The following is a 22,372-nucleotide window of genomic DNA, read 5'->3' as shown; positions in this document are numbered from 1 at the left end:
TCAGACGCCATGGCGTTGCGCTGCTGAGACCGCTGCATCCCGACCGCATGCACTTGTCACAATTTAATGCGGCTTCGGAAGGGGAAAATATTTTATGCCCAAATTTGGGTGCACGGCAGAGATCTCATGAAGGTCGAGATAATTTCAAAGTGCGCGCTGCTACGGGGTGCCTCGAGGTAGCCCGCAGTATGTTTGGGAAATCAAACACCAGAATTCATTTAATTTGCGCGTAATTTAAGCATGCGCGTCCTTACAAAACGAGTGTATAAATCTAAGCGCACGAACGCTCCATGCAAGCTTTTGCTTTCATGCTTAAGTGAAGCCGCCACTTCAGTAAACTTTTTTTCGACGATGAGGTTACATTCAAATTCTAATGTTTTATTTACCGCTTTTACCAGACAAAACTGAAAGTTCACCAAGGCTATAAGCCGTGAGAACGGCTTGACAAAGGCACTGGTGACCTGTACATTCAAATGGCAGTAGTGCGGAAATCATTACAAGTTCATAACATGCAAGTACAATGTAAAACATGAACATACATACGAATTTAAAAATGATTTCCAACTGATTGTTTCACAATACCAATTATAAATATGTTCAAAAAGGGTTCTCAAAAACCAATACACGCCATGCATAGACTATCGTATATATTTACACCTATAAACTTAATAAGCACAAAAATTTACATTTACGTGAACACACATATAATATTATCGCTGATACAAAGCAAGATAACTACATGTAACATGATAGTACTATTTATTTACACTAGAGCTAAGTATAAAATATCACATAAACTGTGAGAATATTTTTTGCGCGTGTTCCTATGAAGCCAGAGAGCAGAAATATGAGGAAAGTTGTTTCTTGTTACAGATGATTGTACTTTGATGCGCGTTAAAATTTTGGGAACGTTGTAGGTCAAGTCTTTGTATCTATATGTAGTGCGGAAGCGTGGTACGAGCCAAATGTCTATACTTTTTGTGAGAATTGTGATGACACGACGCTCTAGGCATGACAGGGATCTAATGACGGTGCAGTGCTCCCTACTTGAGAAATAGAGCGAATAAAATGAGCGAAATGTGTGAAGGTTGTCAGCTCGTATTATATCAAACTTTCGGAAAGCTTCACGCGTCGTTCCGAACGATTCAATTTTACAGTCTCGCGGACTATCTATTTTTTTTTCGCAGAGTAATGACTTCATTACGTTTGGTTTGCTTTTCGTGGCCCGTACGAGACTGCAATACTCTAAATGTGAATTAAATGTGCATAATATATCTAAAGTCTCACGTTGAGCGGCAAAATGTTACGGCAACGAGACATCACTCCTCTTGCCGAAGAAAGCTTTTTACAAACAAAAGTTACATGTGTATCCCAGCCTATAGATTGTAAGAAAAATAAACTCCAAAAATATTGTAGGTAACCACGACATCTATCAGCAATGATTCAAGAACTAGAGGTTGATGGGTAGTGAATACTTTATTGTTGGCACGAAAAAAATGATTGTGCTTTTATTTGGATTAATTTTAAGCTGGTTCATTCTAGACCATGATGAAATTCTTGAAATTATATCATTTGTTATGGTTACAATGTCACCTAAGCTAACAGCATCCAGGATTATTGTTGAATGAGCCGCATATAAGAGGTAATAAACTGCTGTGTTCAGTTGAACAATATTATTAATGTAAACATTAAACATAGGTGAATCAATTACACCGCTTTGCGGCACACCACGAGTTAGGGGCGAAAATGACGAGCCATTTTCATTAATGTAAGCACTTTGGTACCTAGTGCTAAGATATGATTGAATTAAAAATTTACCAACAACACGAGTGCCATTTGATTCTAATTTGCCTAACTATAATATAATAAAGCGAGTCAAATGCCTTACTGAAATCTGAAAATATGCCAATTGGGATTTTTTTTGTTCAATGTTAGGACGCATAGATTCTTTTTTTAATGTCAACAGTGCAGTTTCAGTGGACTTGCCGCAGCTAAAGCCAAACTGCGCATCTGTTAACACACCCGGATGTTTATTAAAGAAATTATTATGTGGAAAATAATAATATTTTTTGTAAACATTTACAGAATAAGGCAACGACCAGTATAGGCCTGTAGTTACTTCCACTTTCCACTGCTGCGGTCCCCACCTTGAAAAATGACTGATGCTCGAGTTTTCTTCATGGCGTCTGAAAGCTGGAAAATCACCATGTTAAAGGATTAGGTTATATATATATATATATATATATATATATATATATATATATATATATATATATATATATATATATATATATATATATATATATATATATATATATATATATATATATATATATATATATATATATCACTCCCACGTTTAATTCATATATTCCCAGTAAGGTGGCTGGGAGGATAGCTGCCAGCTCAGTGGTAGAGCGTCGAACACGTTATTTGAAGGTCTCAGGTCTGGTTTCTGCCGACGGGAAGTTATCTTTTAACTCACTCTTCTTTCTTCACATTTACATTTCGATTTGGTCTAATTACTTCTCCTATACTTTCCTTGGCATTATTGTCTGTTAGATCTGATTAATATTGTGTCAAACACGCAAAAACGAGCCCTTCAGTGTACACTGCCTCACACACACACACACACACACACACAAACACACACACACACACACACATATATATATATATATATATATATATATATATATATATTGTAAAGAAGCTTCCGAACACTGAAATTGGTGGAACTCTCAGGTGCCTTCTAGTGGGTCTACCCAAAAGGGATGCCGCTCGCGCTGAGAGCCCGTGCTTGGCCGTTACGGTCGCCATTGTGCTTGCTCGCTGTGGGGGCCGGCTAATAAACGCCTTAACATTTTGGTGGAGAGTGCTGTGCCCTTCAAACATCTTCGGTTCACATTCGATGCCCTTGGAGCTTAGATCCCGTACCGTGCCTTCAACCATGCAACAAGACGCCGCCCAGCAAACGCTTCCTCCTGCGCCGACGCCATGTTCCGGTGTCCTCCGCATCCGCGACCCACCTGTCTTCACCGGCGCGGATGGCACCGACGTCGAGGACTGGCTCGCCATGTACGAACGCGTCAGCGTCCCCAATCATTGGGACGAGGCAGGTAAACTCGGCAACCTGGTTTTCTACCTCGCGGGTTTGGCCGGCATGTGGTATAACAACCACGCGTCTGATTTCGCAACCTGGTCCGCTTTTAACACCGCTATCACCAACGTTTTTGGCCGCCCTGCCGTTCGTAAGCTGCAAGCCGAGCAGCGCTTACGCGAACGCGCTCAGCAGGCCGGTGAATCATTCACCAGTTACATTGAAGACGTCCTGGACCTATGCAAGAAATCCGACGACAGCATGTCCGAATCAGACAAGATCCGGAACGTCATGAAGGGCATTGCCGATGATGCCTTCACGATGCTGCTTGCCGAAAACCCAGGCACAGTAGCTGAGGTCATCACGCTGTGCGAGAGCTACGAGGAGCTCCGCCGGCAGCGTTCGATGACCCGTCGCTCCACACCACGAGATGCAGGGCTTGCAGGCTTGGAGGCGAGCTGTGACCAGGTGGCACTGCTGGCAGACCTCAAGTCCTTCATACGTGAGGAAATCGCACGGCAGTTCTCTCTCCTGCCCTTTGCCCACCCACCGGCTGCTCAACAATCGGCCACTACCATTTCCCCCCCCCCCATCCGCCGAGCGATTGAGCAGGAAATAGCGGAGGTCATGCCTGCGTACCACCCACAACAGCTTCCGGCTGCTGTACCCCCAAGTTACGCCCAAGTGGTCGCCAGGCCGCCTCCAGTCGTTCAAGCGCCCGCCCCACTGACTTACGCCGAAGCAGCCGCACGGCCTCCATCCTTTGCAGCGGGTATGCCGGCTACGTATGTTGACGTGACCTCTCAGACTCAGCTCCAGCACCCCCTGCAGCCTTTCCAGCCACCGTTCCGTCCATCGGCTCTTGCGTCATGGACAAGACCTACCCCGGCGAACCGATGGCACACATCCGACAACCGGCCCATTTGCTTTGCCTGCGGTTACGCCGGCCACGTAGCACGTTATTGCACTCGCGTACAGACGCCCCATATCTCGTCGCCTGTTGCTGGCCAGATCAGGCGTACCTATCACGAGGAAACGCCGTCTATGCCACCGCCAACTCGCCTAGCTTCATCTTCTCGTAGGTCACCGTCTCCACGACGTCGTTCCCCGTCCCCCATGTGGCCAAGTTCAGCTGCTCACGAGCGGGAAAACTAGTCGTCGCAGTCCCCGAGGCAAGGACTGCGATGCTATCGCATTGTGAAAGCCCTCAGAGCCGCCCATCTAATGTCATTGACGTGCTTGTGGACGGTGTTCACGCATCTGCTCTTATTGACACAGGAGCTGCAGTATCCGTTATGGAAGAAACATTTTGCCGCTTGCTTCGTAAAGTGATGACGCCAATTTCTGGATTGTCCCTTCGTACCGCCGGTTTGCATCCTATCCATCCTACAGCAGGGTGCACAGTTCGCGTTGTCGTTCAGGACGTTCTGTATGTCGCCCAATTCATCATCATTCCCGCATGCTCTCATGACGTCATCCTGGGGTGAGATTTTCTCTCCCGCAACGACGCCGTCATCCATTGTGCCGCCGCCGAAATTGAACTCTCCCCCTTCTCGCATTTGACGCCGGAAAACAGTTCTTCGAAAGTGAGCAAGATTCTCGTGAAAGACGATACCATAGTGCCTCCAAGCTCCACAATGGGTGTATCTGTCTACTGCGCTGGACTCTCCGACACAATTGCACTCGTTTCGCCATCCGACCGTGATTGCCGAAGGAAAGGGTTGCTAGTACCTTTCGCGACCGTGCAAATCACCCAGGGCAACGCCTCTATTTTCGTGACCAACCCATCTCCGTACACTGTTACCTTGGTTCGAGGGGAATGTCTCGGCAGAGTGGAACCAGTGGATAACGCACAAGTCCTGGACATACCTGATGACTCGCGTTGTCCCAATTTGCGTACCATCAGTGCTGTTTCCACTTCTGATTCATCATCTCCTGATGTATTTGGCCCTTACATTGATGACAACCTCACGTCGGTACAGCCTTCCCAGCTTCTGAACCTGTTGCGAGAATATCGTTCTTCTTTCGATGTCGGGTGAAGTTCTCTCGGTCGTGCGTCCGCTGTTACGCATCGTATCGACACTGGTGCCCATCCACCATTACGGCAACGTCCCTACCGCGTGTCGCCAGCTGAACGTCGGGAAATTAACGAGCAGGTTGATGATATACTCAGACGCGACGTAATTCGGCCCTCGGACAGTCCATGGGCGTCTCCTGTTGTTCTTGTTGCGAAGAAAGATGGTTCTGCGCGGTTCTGTGTGGACTACAGACGGCTCAATAAGATCACTCGCAAGGATGTTTACCCACTGCCGCGCATCGATGACGCAATTGACAGCCTTCACGGAGCCGAATTTTTTTCTTCTCTCGATCTGCGCTCGGGGTACTGGCAAGTACCTATGGCTGATGACGCTCGACCGAAGACTGCGTTCATCACACCCGACGGCTTGTACGAATTCAACGTCATGCCGTTTGGTCTATGTAATGCACCTGCGACCTTTGAGCGCATGATGGACACCGCTCTGCGCAACTTGAAATGGCACACGTGCTTGTGTTACCTCGATGACGTTGTTGTGTTCGCTCCAGATTTCTCTACGCACCTCCAACGTCTGAAAGAAGTTTTTGCACGTGTCAGCAATGCCGGCTTGCAACTAAATCTGAAGAAGTGCCGCTTTGCAGCACGGCAACTCACCATCCTTGGGTACGTCGTGTCCAAGGATGGCATTCTTCCTGACCCAGCCAAGCTTCGGGCCGTGGCCGAATTCCCCAAACCTGCGTCCGTCAAAGAACTGCGTAGTTTCGTGGGCCTGTGCTGATACTTCCGACGCTTCATACGAAACTTTGCCACGATCATATCACCGCTGACGAAGCTCCTTGGAAGTAACGGGTCCCTCAACTCGTGGTCGTCTGAGTGCGACGACGCGTTCGCGAAGCTCCGCCATGTGTTGACGTCTCCTCCCATTCTACGCAACTACGACCCTACGGCCCCGACGGAGGTGCACACAGACGCCAGCGGTGTAGGCCTCGGCGCTGCCCTGGCGCAGCGCAAACCCGGATTCCCTGAATATGTCGTAGCATATGCAAGCCGTTCGCTCACGAGAGCTGAGACAAACTACACCGTCACGGAGAAAGAGTGCCTGGCGATTGTCTGGGCTCTTACAAAGTTTCGACCGTATTTGTATGGTCGCCCATTCGATGTCGTCACCGACCATCATGCACTATGCTGGCTTTCATCATTGAAGGATCCCTCAGGCCGTCTCGCCCGTTGGGCTTTTCGTTTACAAGACTACGACATCCGCGTGCTGTACCGCAACGGACGCCAGCATGCTGACGCCGACGCCCTCTCGCGCTCCCCTCTGCCTGAAGGTGATGTGCTCTGCTCAGTATCCTCGGCTGCTGTTTCTGCCATTGACGTTGACATAATCGCTACCGAACAGCGAAAGAATAATTGGATCGGCCCGCTGATCGAGTTGCTCTCTGATCCATCCGCAACGCCATCCACGCGTGCCTTGCGTCGTCGAGCTCGCCATTTCACCATCCGTGACGGCCTTCTACACCGACGCAATTACGACACCGATGGCCGGCAGTGGTTACTCGTGATACCCCGCAGTCTGCGGTCAGAGATATGTGAATCCTTTCATTCTGATCCGCAATGCGCGCACTCTGGGGTATTCAAAACCTACCATCGCATTCGGCAACGCTACTTCTGGTGCGGGATGTACCGCTACGTGCAGCAGTTCATTCGCTCCTGCCTCGCTTGCCAACGCCGCAAACCGTCAGCACACACGTCGCCAGCCAGTCTGCAACCGTTACCTTGCCCTGAGCGTCCGTTTGGGCGCATAGGTATCGATTTGTATGGACCACTTCCTCTGACGTCGGCTGGTAACCGCTGGGCCATCGTCGCCGTAGATCATTTAACGCGATACGCCGAAACCGCCGCTATCCCTGCGGCTACTGCGCGTGATGTCGCATCCTTCCTACTGCATCCATTCATACTGCGCCACGGTCCACCTCAGGAGCTTCTCAGCGATCGAGGCCGTGTCTTCTTGTCAGAAGTCGTCGAAGCCATTCTCACAGAGTGCCATTCTGTCCACCGCAAAACTACTGCTTACCATCCCCAGACGAATGGTCTCACCGAACGCTTTAACCGCACCCTCGGCGACATGCTTTCGATGTACGTCGCCGCCAACCACACGAATTGGGATACTATACTGCCCTTCGTCACATACGCCTACAACACCGCCCCTCAGAGTACAACCGGGTTTTCACCTTTCTTCTTGCTGTACGGAAGGCACCCCTCACACACTATCGACACAATACTCCCATACACGCCGGATCCATCTGAATGTGCACCTATTTCTGAGACAGCCAGGTTTGCTGAAGAGTGTCGAGAGCTTTCCAAGACATTTACGACGCATGAGCAAGATCGGCAGAAGAGTATTCGTGATGGCTCCGCCACTTATGAGCCCACGTTCCTTCCTGGTTCTCTTGTATGGCTCTCAATCCCGACCTCTCTAGCTGGCCTTTCTTCCAAACTACTCCCGAAATACGAAGGCCCCTACCGTGTCATCGAGCGCACATCTCCGGTGAACTATCTGATCGAACCAATTGAACAAACTTCGGACATGCGCCGTCGCGGGCGCGACATAGTCAACGTGGAGCGCCTGAAGGCTTACTATGACCCACTCGTAGTGACAAGCTGTTAGGTCGCCAGGCGGCTCCCTCTTCGACCTCGGGGTAATTGTAAAGAAGCTTCCGAACACTGAAATTGGTGGAACTCTCAGGTGCCTTCTAGTGGGTCTACCCAAAAGGGATGCCGCTCGCACTGAGAGCCCGTGCTTGGCCGTTACTGTCGCCATTGTGCTTGCTCGCTGTGGGCCGGCTAATAAACGCCTTAACAATATATATATATATATATATATATATATATATATATATATATATTGTAACGAACAAATGCAACGCCAGAAGCTAAAACAGCTATTTAATTATGGCGAATTTGTGCCCGTCAACTAAATACACAAAAATTATCCTTAGCTCGCTAAATAAAACCTCGTAAGCCTCTTCTTTTGCGTCTCGCCACGTGGCGTTCCTTCGAAAAACCGCCAGCCTTCTTTTTTCCAGGGCGTGGTGTGGTGACACGTGCAGCCAGCGTTGCATGGTGCGTTTCGCTTGGCGTGTTTGGCTTGTCAGGTGGTCTGGCAGAATTCATAAGAGCAGGAAGCGGCTCAAGACTTCAGTAGGTGCCTAACAACATGCGGCATTAATCCCCCTCCCGAAACACATCGTCCCGATGCGTATGCTGACGTCGAGCAGTTTTGTACAGAAGTATTGAACTGCATGATGCTTGAGCACATTTATCAGTTGTGTCGTTCAGTGCCTTTCGTAGTACGGTTTCATTCGTACTACATGTATGACTTCTGGGCGATTCCTGCGTCGGGTTGAGCACACTTGCCCTTCAGGAATTACTTCATAGTTTAGCGGGCCTAACTGATGAAGTACTTTGGAAGGGCCGAAATAGCGCCGCATCAGCTTGTCAGATAGGCCAGGTGCGCGTACAGGCGTCCACACCCGCACTTTGTCTCCGGGGAGGTACAGTACGTCTCTCCGCTTGAGATTATAGCGACTTGCGTCGGAGCCTTGTTGTAAAATGATACGATGTCTTGCCGATTGCCGTGCCTCTTCTGCCCTTTCTATGAAGTCGCTGTTGTGCGGGTTACTTTCATTCGAATCAATGAGAGGTAACATCGCGTCTAAGGTCGTTGTGAGCGTCCGACAATAAACAAGTTGAAATGGCGTGAAGTGTGTCGTTTCTTGCACTGTGGTATTGTACGCAAATGTAGCATAAGGCAGAATACTGTCCCATGTCTGGTGCTCAACGTCCACATACATCGAGATCATGTCGGCGAGAGTTCTATTGAGTCTTTCGGTTAATCCGTTTGTTTGTGGATGGTATGCTGTAGTCATCCTATGGTCGGTGTGGGTGAGCTTCATAACAGACTTCATCAAACGGACTGTAAATGCTGTTCCTTTGTCTGTAATGGCAACCTGCGGTGCGCCATGTCGTAGTACAATCTGAGTGACGAAAAAGTGGGCTACTTCATTCGCCGTTCCTTTTGCGAGAGGTGATGTCTCAGCATATCGAGCCATGTAGCCTGTTGCTACAACACTCCAGCGCTTTCCCGATGAAGAGAGAGGAAATGGACCAAGCAAATTCATTCCCACTTGCTGAAATGGCCTTTTTGGTGGCTCTATCGGTTGCAACAGACCCGCTGGTTTCGATGGTGGTATTTTGCGTCTTTGGCAATCCCCGCATGACTTGACATAATGGTGCACCGAATCTCTTAATTTCGGCTAAAAATACTTCCGGCAAATTTTGGCCAAAGTGCGACTACTACCTATATAGCCAGCCGATGGGTCATCATGACACGCTTCTAAGATTTCTGCTCGCAGTGATGATGGTGCAAGAAGCAGAAACGTCTCACCACTGTTTCCGCAGTTGCGCTTGTATAGGACGTCGTTTCGGAGGACATAGGATGTCAATCCAAGGACGAAAACTCGTGGTACCTTATTTTGGTGACCCTCCAAGTATTGGATAAGCGGGCGTAGTTCCGGGTCCATTCGCTGAAGACGAGCCATCTCCGACGCATTCAGAACTCCAAGAATTGGGGTGTCTTGTTCTTGGTCAGATGATGGAGACTCAACAGGTGCGCGAGACAGGCAATCCGTGCCATTGTGCTTGAGACCGGGCTTGTAGACCACAGTGATGTCATGTTCCTGCAGTCGCAGGCTCCATCTTGCAAGTCTTCCTGAAGGGTCCTTGATATTTGCCAGCCAACACAATCAATGATGATCACTCTTTGCTCTAAATGGTCTCCCGTTGAGGTATGGGCGAAACTTTCTGATGGCCCATATAATTGCGAGACACTCTTTTTCTGTCGCTGAGTAATTGGACTCAGCATTCGATAGAGTGCGGCTCGCGTAAGCGATGACCTTTTCTTCTCCATTCTGCCACTGAGCGAGGATGGCACCGAGGCCAACGTTACTCACGTCGGTCTGTATGTCTGTATCGGCCTCTTCGTCAAAATGGGCAAGTATTGGAGGAGACTGCAAACGGCGTCGCAACTCTGAGAAAGCCGCTTCTTGTTCCTCCCGCCAAGAGAATGGTACACTTTGTTTCGTTAGCCGTGTCAAAGGCTCAGCGACCTTAGCAAAGTTTTCAACAAAGCGTCTGTAGTAGGCACATAGTCCCAGGAATCATCTGACGGCCTTTTTGTCTTGTGGTTTCGGAAAATTTTCAACTGCTGCAATCTTTTCCGGGTCTGGGCGGACGCCTTCCGCACTAACTATGTGCCCGAGGAACCGAAGCTGACGAAATCCAAAGTGACACTTTTGCGGTTTGATGGTCAGTGCTGCCACGCGAAAGGCATCCAGTACCGTTCTCAATTGGTGGACGTGCTGCTCGAAGGTAGAAGAAAAACCACTACGTCGTCGAGGTAGACAATACACGATTGCCACTTCAGTCCGGAAAGCACAGTGTCCATCATCGTCTGGAAGGTAACGGTAGCAGAGCACAAACCGAAGGGGAGCACTTAGAACTCGTATAGTCCGTCTGGGGTCACAAATGCCGTCTTCTCATGATCTCGTTCATCCACCTCGATCTGCCAATATCCACTTTTTAAGTCCAATGACAAAAAGAAGTGAGCATTGCGTAACTTATCCAAGGCATCATCGATCCGCGGAAGTGGGTAAACATCACGCTTTGTGGCTTGGTTCAGCTTTCTGTAGTCAACGCAAAATCGCAGCGTATTGTCCTTCTTTTTGACTAGCAATACTGGTGATGCCCACGGACTGTTGGATGGCTGGATTACGTCATCGTTAAGCATTTCCTGCACTTGATTCCTGATGGCTTCTCTTTCTTTTGGCGCTACTCGGTATGGGCGCTGATGCACAGGCCTCACGTGTTCGTCGACCACAACGTGGTGCTTTGCGACGGGAGTACGTCCGACTTTCGACGAGGTCGAGAAGCACTCGGCGAACTCTCTGATGAGGTCAGCAATCTGTTGTTTCTGAGATTATGAGAGTTCTCTGTCAATGTCTACTGATTGGAGCACGTTATCTACTGTCTCTGAAGCTTTATCAAGAGTGCAAACATCTGAGACTTGCGCGTACTAATGCAGCGATGCTACGGATGTTCCCTTCGTGACATGCTGCAGCTCATTTCCAAAGTTAGTTATAGGACATACGCACATCCATCACGAAAGCTCACCAGGCCTCTTGCCACGCATAGTCCTTTTTCTAGTAGCAGTCCGATGTTTCCGTCCGCTAATCCGTCACAGTCACGGAGAACTTCGCTCCTCACAAGAACGGACACACTGGAACGCGGCGGCATGGTTACATCTTCGTCCCCAATGCGGAGAGGTAGAACGATTGGTTTCTCCGCGTGACAGATGGCAACGGCATTCTTTGTAGAAATCGAAACTTTGTATTCTTGCACGTCGATGACTGCATTGTTTGTTTGCAAGAAGTCCATGCCTATAATCAGTTCATGGGAGCACTCAGGAAGCACAATAAAGCTGCCAACATACACGAATCCTCTTATTCCTATCCTTGCGGTGCACAACCCCAAGGAACTAACTAAGTGCCCTCCAGCGGTACGTATCTGAGATCCGGTCCATTCAGTCATCACTTTCTTCAGCTTCTTTACGAGAACATTACTGACAACGGAATAGTCTGCACCAGTGTCTATTAGCGCAATGGCCTCCACGTCGTCGATCGTGACTAATATTTCGGAGGCAACGCCGCTACTACTGCACTTGTCCGTCGTTGCGTAACTGCCGCCGTCCTGTCGGGCTAACAATGGAGGGTCTTCAGTTGTCAGTATATCAGCGGCCCTACCTCCAGAGTTCGCTGGCTCTAGTTTTCCCGCCGCGGGCTAGGTGAACGTGGTCTTCGGAGATTTAATGACGGACGAGGACTCGGCGACCGATAGCGCATCGGTGCTGTCGAACGTGACTCCTGTTGTTGCGTGTCTTGCGGTGAATATCGTAAAGACAAGTACTCTTTGATTTCGTAGGGCCGTTCACCGTTCTGCGGGCACGGTGCATTGACTGGAAAACCACGCAGTCCCGTTCGACGATACTGGCACGCCCGGTAAAAGTGACCTGCTCCTCCGCAGTGGTAGCAGAGGGGCCGGCGTTCTACAGTGCGCCATAGATCGCTCTTACGTGGTCTTGCTTCCGGCATTGGTAGCGGCGTACTCGGAGAAAACGTCGGAGGCATCACAGCAGTCGCAGCCGTCCGATTCATGCGTCCGCGGTCCTGTCGTACTACTTGCGCGTACGACAACTGAGGTGGAGGCTCCGGTTGTGCGCGCTGTAGTGCCTGAGGTTGTGGTTGAAGAACTGCTTGCCGCACTTCTTCGCGCAGAACGTCGGCAAGTGAGGACATCGCTGGATAACCTTGAGTCATTTGTGTTTTCTGAAGTTCTTCCTTTACGACAGCCCTCACCATTTCACGCAAGAGGTTAATGTTACTCGTGAGGGTGGTCGACGCCGCGCTTACAGATGAGACGCCTACGTCCCTGTTGTATTGGCGCGCGCGCTGCTGCAGGGTCTTTTCTATCATTGTCGCCTCTGATATGAACTCAGCAAGAAAGCAGGGTGAATTACGCACCAGGCCTGCAAAAAGCTCCTCCTTCACTCCACGCATCAGTTGCCGCAACTTCTTTTCCTCAGCCATGTTCGGGTCGGCTCGGCGGAACAGTCGGGACATGTCTTCAATGTACATGCCAACGCTTTCGTTGTTTCGTTGGTTTCGCGTCTGAAGAGCGCCCTCCGCCTTTTCTTTGCGGTCCGTGTTTGGGTACGTAGCAAGAAACTCTCTTCAAAAGTCATCCCACGACAATAAGGACGCTTCGTGGTTTTCGAACTACGTACGCGCAGAATATTGCAGTACCACGTAGACGTGGCGAAGTTTCCTGTCTTCGTTTCAACCGTTCAGTCTGGCGACGCGTTCGAAACCGTCGAGCCAGTCCTCGGACTCCTCGAAAATATCACCGTGCAACACCTCTGGTATTCGGGGCGGGTCCATGACGATGTGAGATGGAAATGAAGTCCCTTGGGCGGCCATTTCAGGGGCTCCGGAACTTACGTCCTCCACTGGTCTCGAAGAATCGAAGAGGGCACCAAACTCCGGCTGCTCACCTCGTAGGCGGTGACTCGTGCGTTGGTGTACGGGAGTCAACTGTGCTGGCTCCAACCTTCGGGGTTCTGGGCTATGTTCCCTAACTTGAGATGGGCTTGGAATCATTCCCCGCACCTCCACCAGTTTGTAACGAACAAGTGCAACGCCGGAAGCTAAAACAGCTATTTAATTATGGCGAACTTGTGCCCGTCAACTAAATACACAAAGGTTATCCTTACTCGCTAGAGAAAACCTCCTGCAGCCTCTTATTTTGCGTGTCGCCACGTGGCGTTGCTTCGAAAAACCGCCAGCCTTCTGCTTTTCAGCGCGTGGTGTGGTGACACGTACAGCCAGCGTTGCATGGCGCGTTTAGCTTGGCGCGTTTGGCTTGTCAGGTGGTCTGGCAGAATTCATAAGAACAGGAAGCGGCGCAAGACTTCAGTAGGTGCCTAACAAGATTCGGCAATATATATATATATATATATATATATATATAGATATATATATATATATATATATATATATATATATATATATATATATATATATATATATATATATTGTAACAGACTAGAAAAAGGTACAGAAGAGAAGCAGAGGAAGACGGAGGGTCTTGGCACGATCGCTGTGTGCTGCTGCAAACGACCATCGTTCACCTCCTGTAAATAAAACCATCTTATCACAGCTCGCTGTTACAGTTGTGGTGGAGATGCGGGGTAATCGACACCCGAAGGCGGAAGGTGAACCGTAAGTTCTTCGACGGAGCCGTCGCATTGCTGGACTTCCTCCGAATCCATCTGGTCTGGACATGTCCCACAACGCAAATGAACATCGACCCCTCTCGACTTCTGCGCCGACCAGTTCGGCTCCACAACTGAGAGATGCTCGTCCCTTTGCCGGCAAACCAGATGAAGACGTCGAAGCTTGGCTCATCCATTACAAACGGGTGAGCACCGCTAACAGATGGGATGCCGCTTCTCAGCTTTTGTACGTCGCGTTCTTTCTGACGGATACTGCATTAATGTGGTACGAGAATCGGGAGGAAACGCTAACGACGTGGTACAGATTTGTTTCTGAAATCAAAGAGCGTTTCGGTGACCCAACAACGATAAAGAAAAGAGCTGAACAGACGCTAATGCAACGCGCTCAAGTGCCAGGTGAAACTTGCACGACCTACATTGAGGAAGTCATAAAGCTATGTAGGACCATTGACTCCGGAATGTCTGAGGAAGACAAAGTCGGGCACATTCTAAAAGGAATCGCCGAGGATGTTTACAGTTTCCTCATCGCGAAAGACACCTTGACATCTGTCACCGATGTCATTCGTCATTGCCGCACTTTTGAACAACTAAAGACGAGGCGCATCACGCCGAAGTTCGGCAGGCTACCCAATGTGACGACCATCGCGAGCATAGACAGCAACCAGGTGCTTGATCTTGCAACAACAATCCGGCATATAGTACGTGAAGAACTTGGCCTGTACGCGCAAGTGGCAAACCGCCCAAGCACTCATCCCCCCTATCAGCCACCAGAGTTCGAGCGAAACGTTGCTTCATTTTCCTCGCACTGAGTGGCGGAGGGCTTTTTGGATTCTGATGCCCCACCTCAGTATCAGCCACGTCTATACGATAGAGGCCCTGCCTATGACGCACGATCACGACGAGCACAGCCACATTCTTATACTCAGGGCTCTCAGCCAGACTACGTCCCGCTGCGGCAAGGACAGTACCAACCCTACTACCAAGATGTACCTTACGACGAATACAATGAATTCCAGAGAGTGACAGAAACCCGTTCTTCGCGTGATAACGAACTTCCTCGCTGACAGCAGCGGCCCAGGATTCGTCCCATTGAATATAGTATAAACCGTGACCCTCCCGTGTGCTACAACTGTGGTTTGAGTGAGCATATTGCTCGGTATTGCCGCCAACAACGCCGCCAATCACGAAGGACACCAGCCATGTCTTCGCCACCAAGACCCTTCGTCTTGCTCTGCTTCTCTTCTCTACCTTTTTCTAGTCTGTAACAATATATATATATATATATATATATATATCTGTGTGTGTGTGTGTGTGTGTGTGTGTGTGTGTGTGTGTGTTAGCACATTACTAAGTAAATATAAAATGTGTTTTATTGGAGTGATCGCCAAGTTGTCGGCATCAAGCAATTTAGTATTATTTAAATGCTTGAAGACTTCGCATGCTTCACTTTTTGGTCGAAAAAAATGCTTTTCCTTACGTTACTGCATCTGGCGACAAAATCTGCGTTATCATTGCACAATGAAACTTCATCTATGTAATACTTATTAAAATGATTTGCGAGCCCTGCGCCAGTTAAATCTTCACCCCCAAAGGTTACAGACTCGGGCAAAGCATTTTTATTATCATAACCAAGTACGGTATTAATTAGCTTCCACGTTGCACTCGAACGTTGCCGAGTGATATTTTCCTCCAGTAGGTTAATATTAACATATCCAGAAATAATGAGGAAATTATTACAACAAGCATACTCCAAGACATTCTCGTAAAATTGCGTGCAACTTGTCATGCTTCCATTTGGCGGTAGGTAAATTATCGAGATCAGTTCATCTCTAAACTGGACTGCAAGTAAAGATACGATGTATCGTAGCCATTCAGATTAAAGTTGGTTCATTATCTGTACCCTAAGCTTGAGTCATCATAATGAGGTCAAATTTTAATTGTAATTGCTCTAAAAATTCAACATTGTCCCTTTTATGATTAATTGACCTTGTGTTAATATGCAGAACTTAGTTGCTTGTTTGGTTGGGTAAGCAGATATCGCGAGAAAAAGCAAGCTCTAGATAATCCATAGCGAACAAACGCTGCTCAAAAGTTTCAAGCATGCACATCAACGGACATTACACAGACTCGGAACATGACTTCCAACAATCCTGTCGATATCACACTCGCTGTACATGTGTACAGCAGGTGTTTCGTCGGTCTGTTTAGCGTATATCTTTCCGACGTAGAAGGACCACTCAGATTTCTATTTCATTTCGTACTTCTTTTTTGCAGCGGTTGCGAGCAGTTTTTTCAACGTCGGGCAGAGATGTTCATTCACACACACAGGCGGTGAAAATGAAGTTGAGTTGCCAATACCCAAATCTGCATTTGTAAGGCACGTTTTTTTTTTTCTTCTTTAGCTCACTGTCACATTTGACACGAGTCTTAAATTGAACAACGATGTTGCTCTTGTTCTCCGCTCTACTCGGCACACGGTGACACGCCTCTATTTCATCCTTGCTAAGCGGCTCTCCGATAACCGTGCCTGGTGTACAAAGCAAGTCCCTGACTGATTCAGTCTCCGTTTTCACAATGCCTTGTATCTCGATAATGACATTTCTAGTGGACTGCTTACAGCTGGTCAATCGACCCTCCAACTCAAACACAGAGGTTTTCAAGGACGCGTTTTTTTAGGTGCAGAAAAGCATTATAACATTTAAGGCGAGCATTTTCAGCGACAGCTTCTATTTTTTTTTCAAATCCTCAATGCCGTCATGAACTGAGTCAATGCTTGTAGTCATGTTCCTTTGTTTTGGCTTCTTGTCTCGAATTCAATTCCAGAAGTTCCTTACCACAAAGTCACGGCACATTTTAAGTTCCTGCTGCATACCCTCATTGAACCTCAGACATTCAGCCTTTACTTCCTCTTTCAATTTACCCATATCAACATTTCACTTCCATAATGATGTACCAATCAGCAAAACAAGCACCATAGAATATTCAAAATAATTTGGCGGCGACGACGGAACATTTCAAAGCAAAAAAGAAGCTATAAGCAGCTATAGTGTATACTTGGTCACCGACCTGCACAGAAAGCATATTGCTTATTACGACGTTGAAAGTTCTGTTGCCACTGCCAAGTGATGCAGCCGGTGACTTGAACGCTCTTCTAGAGCGAATCTGGTGACGCGGACGAAGTTGTAGCGCGCAGGTTACGGCATCACGCAGGCGCATAATGAAGCACGCAGAAGCGCAACTATGCAGCCAGGAACCACGTTACTTTTCCTTCCAGGGTTGGGTATCACCGTTGAAAAACGTGTGTCCGTCTGTACAGAGAGCATATTGCTTATTGCGACGTTCACAGTTCCGTTGCCGCTGCCAAGGGATCTCATTTTAATACCTCTCATGGCAATACTTCTCATTGTATAACACCTCTCATTGCAATACCTCTCATCTCCTGGACGCGTGCACGCTAATGCGAAACAGCGAATGGGTTCAGAATGATAAATTGTACTTTCAGAAAACTATTCCCGGTAATTTAACGGTCATACGTTTATTCATAGAGGATAGCATCAAGGTCTTTCAATTGTAAATTTCGCGCCGAAATATAGACGCGTGGCTTAACGGATTTCAAAGTCTGTTTTTCGTATATTGGCAGCATTGCCTCAATGAAATTTTCTGAAACTTGGCATGTAAAGTATGACCCCATAATAGGACAATGTAATTCATTTTTATCGATCAAGAACTGCGTGTGACCTAGCACATTTCTGAAACTTGGAATGTAATGTATGGCCCCATCATAGGACAATGTAATTCATTTTTACCGATGAAGAACTACGTGTAACCTACGTGTGACACACACACACACACACACACAGAGCGCTAACTTGCTACTAATGTTTTATTTGCGACCACACATGCTACTTGTACATTAACAGTACATCGATAAAGCCTACAAGCACCGCCTCGGTAGTCAAGTGGCTGATGTACTTGGCTGATGACCCGCAGGTCGCGTCATCGAATCCCGGCTTCGGCGGCTGCATTCTCGATGGATGCGAAAGGTTGTAGGCCTGTGTGCTCAGATTTGGGTGCACGTTAAAGAACCCCAGGAGGTCAAAATTTCCGGAGCCCTCCACTACGGCGTCTGTCATAATCATATGGTGGTTTTGGGACGTTAAACCCCACATATCAATTGCCATCATAAAACCTAGAAAAAATCATGTAAAGATACAGGACAGCTCATGCATGTGTCATCACCGATTGCGACTATCTGCCCTCGCCAACGTCAAAGCGAAGATCTGGATACTTTTTTGCTTTAGCTAACAAGGCTAAGGAGGCCCACGCAGTTTTCTTTCATTTTTCTATCATTTTGTTAATTTCATAGGCTTCAATGATCTCATGCGTAGTTCTGTCACGGGCCCTATAGAGAACACGATTGTTTTGGAACACAGGGGAGCAACTAAACCTCTGACAATGATTGCCCGAATGACCGGATACGGCTTTTTCTGCGCTGTACTGGTGTTCCATAATTCTTTGGTTTACACACCTTCCACTTTGCCCTATGTACACGTGATCACAAGTCAAAGGAGTGATGTTTATATGATGTTTTTTAAAGTGTTATCGATCTACTGTTATTGTACATCTGTGATCAAAAAATAAAACATTAGTTGCACGTTAGCGCTGTGTGCGTGTCTCTTTCTTTTGTGTCCTTGTCGTGGTGCGCAGTACCCGTATGAGTGCATTTGTAATTTAATAGAGAGTAATAGTTTACCGTTAGCGTGATATAGCGGAAGTTAAGAGATTGGCGTTACCGTGCAGCAAACGTTCGTAGCCTACAGCTTCTTATAACTTAGCGAGATAGCGTTCACGTGGTTTACGTGCCCCAGCTGGGATGGTGGTGTCACCTAGAGAACTCATAAATTTGACAACACTGACATGGCCGGGCTATACTGCACCTGCGCGAGCTTCTTTAGCGCGCAGGTGCAGTCTAGCCCGGCCATGACAGTGAAACGAGAAAAGAAACGGGAATTTTCGCCTGTATCACCGCGCGAAGCGTTGTTACAAGTTTATTTTAGTAATAATAAAAATAAAAAATATGAACCGCGCACAAAACGTGAAAACATTCATGTTGGTGTTTTGTTTAAATATCAATCCTATATTAGGCCTAGGGACGCTCGAAATTGCAAGCTATCTCAAAAATTACGCTAGCTTATCCGTGATACTCTGGGATCGAAGCTAACTGAAGGCAAGCGAAGCCATTTTAAACAGTCGTTTGCTGTGAACGAAGTTAATCTTTCAACAACTACGCCAAAGTCACGTCGAAGAGGGCGTCCGAGAGCGCCGTCATGTTTACGAACACTACATACACTTACGCTAACACAGTAACCTTAAATCTGAAAAATACCGCGCGTATAGTAAGCGGTACGGGTAACGTACGTAATTGCGCATGCGCACTTTGATCCGGCTATCATGGTAAGCCCGCTATCCCGTGAAGCCCGGTGTTGTATAACTGTCTACTAGTACGCGAATAACTTCCGTACTGGAGTTTATTGACACATGAATTGATCGTTAAGAGTTTTTTTTTTTTTTGAATCCGTGAAGAACGACTGGGATTACAAGAATTTTTGTTCCGTCGAGTGCGCCATGGAAGCTACAGAGGTAGAGGCGAAGGAAGCTTCGTCAGCGCGCGTCACGAAACGCGATCGGTGTCTCCCATTGTGATTCTGGTGTGCGCTACACTGTAAATGAAAATAAGCCAAGATGGGAGTAAATGACTTGTTTTCTAGCGCACGCAAAGATGGGGATTCTAAAAGCTCTGTCAATAGGGGATAAAAAATTTACTCCCCTTTAGGACCTGGTTTTGGGTGGATTGAGGGGAGTTTTTGTTTACATCCATCGGGAAGGTTTTTCGGTCAGTTTGGGAGTATATATTTACATCCATCATGAGGTTTCGCGGGAAGCCATGTGAGTACATGTTTACATTCATCAGGGAGGTTTCTCAGGCAGCTATGGGAGTATATGTTTACCTCCTGCAGGGATGCTTTTCAGGCAGCTATGGGAGTTTATATTTACATTCATCAGGGAGGTTTCTCTGGCAGCTATTAGAGTATATGTTTACTTTCATCGAGGAGGTTTCTCAGGCAGCTATGACAGTATATGTTTGCATCCATCGGGGAAGTTCTGCGGGCAGCTATAGGAGTATATGTTTATGGACATGCTCTGTTTATGGACATGCTCTGGAGTATATGGACATGCTCTGGCCACTTGATGTCACCGTGGCTGCTGATCTGAGCTGCCAAGCGCACTGTGTGGTGGCCTCAGAGACTGCGTACAACCTGTCAGTGTGCGATCTCGGAGGTCTAGAATGATAAAAGCTCAAATCTTCGAGAGCGCTCATGAGAGCTCTGAGATCGCCAGGGTGCCTCATGGGTTGAGGAGCTCAGCCAGAGATGAAAACGAGGGTATGATACAATTGTCTGTAGCGACATTCGTACATGGTGTCAGTAAACTTGTGGTGCAAATAATTTGATGACACTCTAGTCTCAACATTGACAAAACTTCAGAAAACCGTTTCAGGGTCCTTTTAAAACAAAAAAAGCACTAAGTACAAACACTATATACCACTGAGGTGTCACACAGCCCCTGAAAAAACTAATCATTTCCAGTGTCTTAACACGGGGCTTTCAGTGGCACAAATTTAAGAAAACATGCTCGAAAAATGTTAGTATTCTGCGTGCCTTCCTTGGGTATCTTTGGGTAATCAACGTAGAATACCAAAAATGACGCGAAAAGACAAGTGATGCCCCCAAGTAACGAAGAGGCTCTCAATATTCGCTCCCTATCAATGTGTAGGGACAATCCTCTATCCGCTTCTCTCAGCAGAAAAGGCGTGAGTGGCATGTCCTTCTGTAGACGAGCGAGCAAAAGCACAAACTAAGATTACAGTTTTGCTAAATTCATAATTTTATTGACCAAAATGTCCTTAAAAAATTTCCTGAGCCTAGTATTTGCCCTTCTAAAGGCCAATACAGTCACATCTTTGAAAGTGTGTATTATTGCGATATTATACTCATCTTCGGGCTATCACTGACAACAGCCATAAAAATAAATTAAATTCGGTTCCCCAGCATTCAGCGCTAGTAAGCTGAACCTTTTCTACATGGTTCAGTTCCGTCTTATGACAATTAATGCATTTGATAACACTAGAAAGGGCCATATCTAGTTTTTGTAGCTACTAATATGCCTTCAGAAAACAAGTCACCCTGGTAGCAATGTACAGCCTATTTCTAAACCTCAATCATGTTTTCCAGCACTACATTCATGTGAACAAGAAAACGTGCAAGGCGCAGCCAACATTTAAGCAGCAGTTTGCCACAGCAGCGGCATGCCTCTGTCACATGAAAACACACATTGTTTTTCTTTCAGTACTCGGGGGTCAAAATTTCTTCCTTCATGATCACTGTACACTGTGTTCCACTACGGTAAGCATATTTACTAATATGGCTGCACACGAGACACCTTGTCATTGGAAACACAATGCATGCATTTAATAGTAGAGAAATCTGCAATGCCACTGTTCCCTGCGATGTCAAAACGTTCGCCTAAATGTCCAGCCTGAAGTGGTCCTGCTGACCCAGGTCAAATACAAAGAGTGCAGATGTAAGCTAGCCGAAGCATCAATAAAGACAATGCGTTCCTAGACCGAGCTTCGAAAAACTTAAGCACAAGCAGGGTCAATTCACTTGTGGAGCTGCGGTTGGTAGTCTGCAACGTTTTCAGACACTCGGTTGGAAAAGCTCGCTCCGGAGGTGGCCCTCAACTCGTATGCGCTCCGAGGAGCGGCGCTGGTGTAGCGCTGACATTAGGGGGCTTTCACACTACAGTGTACTAGACTGAGGCAGTGGGCTCACTGAAGTGCGGAGAGTGACGCACTTCATGTCGTCACCGACAGGCGGTGCGCTTCGTAGCGTCACCTGAAGCTTTCCGGTGGGTTGACAGGCGCGGCTTTTGCACGTGGTTGCTTAGAGCTATGAAAAGTTATGCCGCGCGTCTAACTGTTTCTTGTGAAATCAATTACTGCCATCGCGACTGGTTTACAAATAGTGGGGGATGTTTTAAGCAGCTACTGAATGGATTAATGCTCCTCTACGCAGCCGCTGCAGTAACAGGGCGAGTAGTGGGAAGCATTCAAATTTTTGTATCTCCTAATCAATACGACGTTCAATGCTATTTTGCCACTTTAGCGATAACAGCAACTTCGCTCCCTCCTTTCGAGCTCCACTGTGCATATATAAATGCCTCATTTTCCAATGCTTTTTTTTGCATATGAGCGGGTCCAATTAGAACT

General features: G+C 47.5%; 1 protein-coding gene across 1 annotated transcript in view; it reads left to right on the top strand.

Moving 5' to 3' along the window:
• LOC119162061 (1-acyl-sn-glycerol-3-phosphate acyltransferase beta) overlaps positions 1-22,372 on the top strand; it is a 115,003-nt gene that overhangs the window by 75,473 nt on the left and 17,158 nt on the right. The window lies entirely within an intron of this gene.

Source organism: Rhipicephalus microplus, chromosome X (assembly GCF_043290135.1).
Source record: "Rhipicephalus microplus isolate Deutch F79 chromosome X, USDA_Rmic, whole genome shotgun sequence".
NCBI classification, from domain to species: domain Eukaryota; kingdom Metazoa; phylum Arthropoda; class Arachnida; order Ixodida; family Ixodidae; genus Rhipicephalus; species Rhipicephalus microplus.
The sequence above is the reverse complement of the archived record's forward strand: the minus strand, read 5'-3'. Positions and strand labels throughout refer to the sequence as shown.